Source organism: Zingiber officinale, chromosome 2A, assembly GCF_018446385.1.
Source record: "Zingiber officinale cultivar Zhangliang chromosome 2A, Zo_v1.1, whole genome shotgun sequence".
Classification (NCBI taxonomy): domain Eukaryota; kingdom Viridiplantae; phylum Streptophyta; class Magnoliopsida; order Zingiberales; family Zingiberaceae; genus Zingiber; species Zingiber officinale.
Genome location: NC_055988.1, coordinates 30,525,001 through 30,529,967, shown reverse-complemented (window position 1 = coordinate 30,529,967; position 4,967 = coordinate 30,525,001). Strand labels below are relative to the sequence as shown.

Here is a 4,967-nt window from a genome sequence, read left to right as displayed (position 1 = left end):
ATGCTCTGTTTACTCTTAGGCATGAATTGAGGAAGGAAAGGAATCATCGAAGAAAAGAATCATTACAGGAAAATAAGCGAAAAGAAAAAGAACAAAAGGGAAGAGAAAAGAATCTCTCAGAAGGAAGAGAGAAAGACTCATCTCTCCCTCGCCCCAAAATCCTTCCTCCCTAGATCCCTGAAACTTCAAGCTTCAATCTACAGAAGTAGCCAATCTACCCTTGTAACTAGAAGTAGAAGCATCAGTACCATCTACTTCTTCTTCACAAAGAAACCTCCCTCTGATTCCAAGAAAAGTAAGCTTTGATCTATGCTCCCTAGCATTTCTAATCCTTGTTTCTTCTGTGATGGATCGATCGTTGACTAAACAAAGTCTCAGTAGCAATGGTACATGAGCTATATGTCTACGAGTTCAATTAGCGCGATTCTAGGAGCCCCACCTACATCTGGCTAAGCCAGAAAGAACTCAACTCCTTCAGCGATCTCATCTCCTTCAAAAACAAGGCAAGCTCCAATTTTGTTTCTGAATCTCATCGATTAATCCATTTGTTTCGAAGATTGATTGGTTCACTTTTCACCATTGATTTTAATGAAGAAACCCCTCAAATATTTTTTGGTGGTGAAATAGTTGTACTTAGGGAACCTAGAGAAGTAGCTAGGGATCAAAATGGTGATTTGTGTGCTGATCCAACACATCCTGGAGTGAAATAACAACAAGTATGAGGACATCTACAACTTTACTTCGGTGAATATGGGCACATCTCGGTGCAGGGGATGTATCTAACCAACGATGATACCTTCCTTGTGGTGATCAGTGGCTCAAGCATCTTTGAAGGATCCTAAGGCCAAGTCAAGTTACAATAGATCATCTTCCCCTTCAAGCTCTTCTACATCTTCTACGTCAAGAGGCATTGCTAGGAGCTACTCGAGACACCGGTGCCACCCTCTCCTGTCATGGAGCCCACACCCGCTTCCAAGGCTATAGAGCCGCCCCTCTATCTTACCTGCACTAGGCTGTGTGAGGCAAGCGACTGCACAATGTAGGTAGTGTCCATAGTTGAGGGTAGCGACTTGACGATGAAGATAGAAAGTGGTGTTCCATCCAATTTTGGGTGGATAAAATTTTGTTCATAAATGAATCAGTGGATAGATTTATAAATTCATCCGTCTATTATTTTATATCAAGTAAACAAAGGAAATGATATAAAATCCATCTTCTTATATGAAATAAATAGAGAAAAGTTTTCTGTGCAAAAAACTTTCCTTAATTTTTGAATCCACCCTCCTAAGTAAACAAAGCATAAGTATTACTTTATTGTCCATGCCATACTCCATGAGATACACATTTCTATCGAAGAGCATAGTATTACTATGGGTGCTATGTTCTTACACAAGATAAGTGGCATCCTCAAAGATTTAGCTCCTTGCTCCCACTCGGTAGCTTAGTACACTCAGTAACTCAGTACACTCAGTAGCTCAACCAACTCAGCATCATAGTCACTCGACTAGTCCAATAGTTTAATCTTCCCTAGCAATTCAACCTTCCAAAGCAGCTCGATCTTCCTTGGAAACTTGACCTTCCTAGGCTACTTGACCAACCTTGACAGTTTAGCCTTCTTAAGTAACTCAGTCTTCCTTAACATCTTAGCCTTCCCTGGCAACACGACCTTCTTGGCATCTCAGTCATACTCGACAAATCAACCTTCACTAGTTGATCAACTTACCCAACCCAACTTGGCAGACCTTCCAATAAGCCATGGGGAGAAGCAAAACAAGTTCACTAATTTGAACTTCAAACGATGGCAATAGAAGATACTCTTCTAGCTTTATTGAATTTTATCCGATTATTAATAGAGAAACTTCTCAATCTGCATAAGGATGACATTAATGTCCAAACCATTAGTGCTATGAAAGCATGGAGTTATTAAGAGTTTCTATACTGAAACTACATTCTCAATTACCTTGTCGATTCACTTGTACAATGTATATAGCATGAAAAGAACAAATAAGGAATTGTGAGAGTCTTTAGATTAGAAATACAAAACGAAGGATGGGGAGGGGGAATAAATATATTATTGGTCAACTTTTTATATCCCAGGTATCTAGTTATTCAAATCAACTAATCTTGGAGGTGACCGACTCTGCCCCATGAAAATGCCCCATCGACTACCAGGGTAAATCTGGAAAATGTCGTAGAGACCCATCCAAGCGACTAACTTTCTTAAGTTTATAATGCAGGTTATGAGAACATCCCATGTGGGAATATCTCCCCTTGGCAATGCCCATTTTAATTACTTTATATTATCATTTCAATTAATATCTCTCTAACTAACAGTCTAGTAAGGGACATCGTCAGCCAGACCATAAGAACAGTTCCCCTGGGAGCATCTCCTTGTACTCCGACCTCTTCGACTACTTGTTTCATCATCTTTGTTGACTCTCCTTGAAACAAGATCTTTATAGAAAGCCATGTTGTGAGTATGGGAATAGCAAGGAAGCTATAAGGGTAGCCAGCCAAATCGGAGGACAATGATAAGATGAATATTTATCAAATCTGGTACAATGATGAGAGACAACCATGCACCCTCATTGTACCTCTCAGTTGACTTCTCCTTGTTTGAACATGCTGGTGTCATTGGCTGTCAAAAGTTGTACTAGAAGGGTGTCATAAGTTGTACTAGATAGAAGGTGACATCGCCTTACCTTTGTCCACATGTGAGGTTGATTTTTATTTAGACAAGGGCTGATAGCTAAAGCATGGGAAGTTAATATGGCCCTTGGCTCTAGCTCTATATAAGCAAAAGATGCACAATTGAAGAAGCTTTGTCCTCTCTTAGCCACTTTGGAAAAAAGCTTACTATGAGTAACTAGGAGTCATGGTAGTGAGTTGACCCAGTCAAGCACTATTCTTCTTCCTCTCCTTCTACCTTTGCTCAAGCCCTTCCTCTGGCGAAAGACACTCTGTCACACCCTGAGGGTATATTTGTTTGTCAAATTGGATGGTATCTCCTAGTGACAATATAGGAAATACGATATTGATCCAGTTCAAGCTAACATAAAACACCAATGAAAAATAATAACACCAAGTCACGAATAACAATAACGATAATGTGTGTATGTATGCATGCACTTGTGGACATATTAAATTAACCAAAAGCATAACCAAAGACATAAATATTTGATACAAAGAGGAAACCCAAACTATAAGCAGCGGAAAGTAAAGTAACAACTCATATAGAAATCCAAACTCAAAAATCTGAACTCGAGTGAGACTAGCAGTCAGGACCTCTAAGCGACACAACACCTCCTCTATCTGTAACCTGAAATTCAGAGGAAAAGCAAGGGGGTAGTGAGTATAACAACTCAGTGGGTAGAAGAAAATAACACATGAATAATATACTGACAGAAGTGTAAGACCGTTAGATTCGATAGAGGGGGGGTGAATATTGATTCGAAAACTTAGAGTATAAACGCAGCGGAAAAGTAAAAATAGACACAAATGTTTTTTACTTCGTTCGGAGCCTGTGACGACTCCTACTCGAAGGCCCGTACTCCGTGAGTATTTTCGTTGGGCAATTCACTAGCAGTTCGAAATAATGATTACAAAAAACAGTACAATGAATGCTAATGAAAATGAAAAGCAAATACCGACAATAAAGACAAGAAAGGAGCGTAGTGTCGGAGCTTTGTTCGCGTCGCAGAAGTGCAGGGCAGTGGAAGACTTTTCTTTTCGTTGTTGTTCTAAAGCTCTCCTCTGACCCTTCTTTTATATGAGGCTCGGGGCGCCCTAGATGCCTTCCGGGCGCCCTGGTGAGACGTGGCAAGTCCAACCAGCGAGCTCCACATGGTGACGTGCGATCAGGATGAAATTTCCCTCCCGGGCGCCCAGACCCTGTTTTCCCGCAGAATCCGTCCTGCAAGACAAACGTTAGTCCGGAGGTAAATTTACCCTGCAACACAGATTGTTAGCAAAAGCAAAGTGAGTATGAATTAGCAAAAATAGTATGACTTAGATTCCGTCTTTCTGAGACCGGAATCTAGTCACGATCTCGACTTAGACTTCCGAAATGGATCTAAGCCGGATCGACGCCTAATGTTCCCTTCCCGGGAACGCGTCCTCGCAGTCACTCCCCTCCAGTGACTTACCTCACTTACCTGCCAGACGTCCGGTCAGCCCGTCGACCCGTCTGGACTTCTCGCCAAGCGTCCGGTCAGCCCGTCGACCCGCTTGGACTTCTCGCCAGCTATCCGGTCAGCCCGTCGACCTAGCTGGACTTCTCGCCAAGCGTCCGGTCAGCCCGTCGACCCACTTGGACTTCTTGCCAGCTATCCGGTCAGCCCGTCGACCTAGTTGGACTTCATGCCAGACATCCGGTCAGCCCGTCGACCTGTCTGGACTTCTCCTGCACACTCGATCAAAGTGTCAGACAACAACAAAACTAACTTAACCTGATTTGTCATTCATCAAAAACCTGGGTTAAATCGTTAGTGCTAACCGCACCAACAAGAAGATCAAAGGATGCAGTCTCAGGTAAAATACTTACTAATCAACGTAAGTGTCCCAACATAATAACTGGGTAACCAAAAGTATAATCAATAACACTAACCTGCTCAACCAAGTATAACCAACAAATCGAGAGTACATACAGTACATCCAAACCTGCATGAATAAATATGTGACCGACATATAGTAAGTATATAACAAACACTTACTGTAGGAGAATGCTCTACCACGGATGATCCCATGGGCAGTCAGGGTAAATGACTAGTCACTATCCGTAGGAGAACGCTCTACAACAGATGATCCCATAGGCGGACAGGATAAATAACTAGTCACTATCTACGGGAGAATGCTCTACCACAGATGGTCCCATGGGCAGACAGGGTATATACCAATGGTCACTAATGACTCTCTCTTAGCCATGAATGGGAGACAATGGTTGACAAGGTATAACAACCAACGGTCTA

The 4,967-nt window shown here is 42.1% G+C and overlaps 1 pseudogene; it reads left to right on the top strand.

The window, feature by feature from the left end:
* Nucleotides 1-383: 383 nt before the first annotated feature.
* Nucleotides 384-1,043, top strand: LOC122043616 (annotated as a pseudogene).
* Nucleotides 1,044-4,967: the final 3,924 nt, after the last annotated feature.